This window comes from Cherax quadricarinatus, chromosome 8 (assembly GCF_038502225.1).
Source record: "Cherax quadricarinatus isolate ZL_2023a chromosome 8, ASM3850222v1, whole genome shotgun sequence".
Lineage (NCBI taxonomy): Eukaryota > Metazoa > Arthropoda > Malacostraca > Decapoda > Parastacidae > Cherax > Cherax quadricarinatus.
This window is the reverse complement of record NC_091299.1, coordinates 20110575-20112243: the sequence shown is the minus strand read 5'-3', so window position 1 is coordinate 20112243 and position 1669 is coordinate 20110575.

Sequence of the window (1669 nt, the reverse complement as noted above, 5' to 3'; positions counted from 1 at the left end):
CATCAGGTAGGGTAGGCTCCAAAACCTGGTGGTCCCTGGTCAAGGACAGACAAGGTTATCTGCCTGATGAACTTATTCCACCTCTAAATCGACAGGATGGGACCACCTCTACTAGTAGTCAAGAGAAGGCGGACCTCTTTGCTGAACACTTTGCTACCAAAATGCAAGTTCCTGATCCAGCAAGGGACCCTCCTTGGCTAGCTGCAAGAACGGTGTCAAAACTGTCAGTGGTGACAATAAGACAGGAGGAGGTGCATTTCCTACTTAAATCGCTTGACCAAGAAAAGGCTGCGGGCCCAGACAAGTTGAGCCCAAGATTGTTGAGAAGATGTGCAGACCAGCTAGCAGCACCTCTAACTCGCATCTTTCAGCACTGCCTAGTACAGTGTAAATGGCCCTCTCTATGGAAAGAGGCGAATGTAGTCCCTGTTCACAAAAAGAAGAGCAGAGCAGAAATCAGCAACTACAGACCAGTGTCACTCCTGTCAATCACTGGTAAGATCTTTGAGACAATAATCTCAAGACAAATGACAGAGTTTTTTGACTACCACTCACTACTTTGTGATCGTCAATATGGCTTCAGGAAAGGTTACTCTGCTGCTGATCTGTTGTTAAACCTCTCCACTAAGTGGCACCAGTCACTGGATGAATCCAAAGTCAGCTGTGTGGTAGCACTGGACATTGCTGGCGCTTTCGACCGGGTGTGGCACCAGGGCCTCTTAGCAAAACTTCAAGCACTGGGAATTGCAGGCTCTACGCTATGTCTCCTCAGTGACTACCTTCATGGTAGATCTCTAAGTGTAGTTCTCAATGGAACGGAATCAGCAAGACATCCTATTGGGGCAAGTGTTCCACAAGGAAGCGTGCTGGGTCCATTTTTATGAAATGTCTACTTCAACGACCTTCTTCATCTCATCCCAGAATCACATGCATATGCAGACGACTGTACACTGACATTCACTTATCCAAGAGAAGAAATGCCAGCTGCTCTAAGCTACATCAATCACCAGCTCAGAGCTATATCAGCTTGGGGAAATAGATGGCAAGTAACATTTGCACCTGAGAAAACGCAAATGATGATCGTCTCTAGGCACCATGATGGTAATGCTGGTGCAGTAGTAAGGATGAATGGGAGGATGTTGGCACCTGGAGAAGAAGTTGATATCCTTGGGGTGAAATTTGACTCCAAGCTAACCATGAAGAACCATGTTGTAAATCTTGCAAACAAGGCAGCCAGGAAGCTTACAGCACTTCGCCGTGTCTCCCATCTGCTTGACAGTAGGGGTTGCAAGATCCTGTACGAGGCACAAGTACGCTCGCACCTTGAGTATGCTCCACTTTCTTGGTTTGCCTGCCCCCCCTCTCATCTGCGACTGCTTGTCAGAGTAGAGAACAGAGCAAGACGTCTCATCTCTCGCCTGGACCCATCCTGGATAGATCTGTCATTTCAGCAGAGCCTTCAACATAGGAGGGATGTGGGTGGCCTTACTGTTATGTACAAGGCCAATATTGTCAAAATACCACACTTGGATCCACTTCGAGGACAGCGTGAAACAAGCTTTTATGCCACAAGACGGGCAGAAAGCAGCAACTTCACTCTGGCTGTACCCTTCTCCAGAACATCACTCCATCTGAGATCATACATACCCAGGATGACTAGAGTATGGAA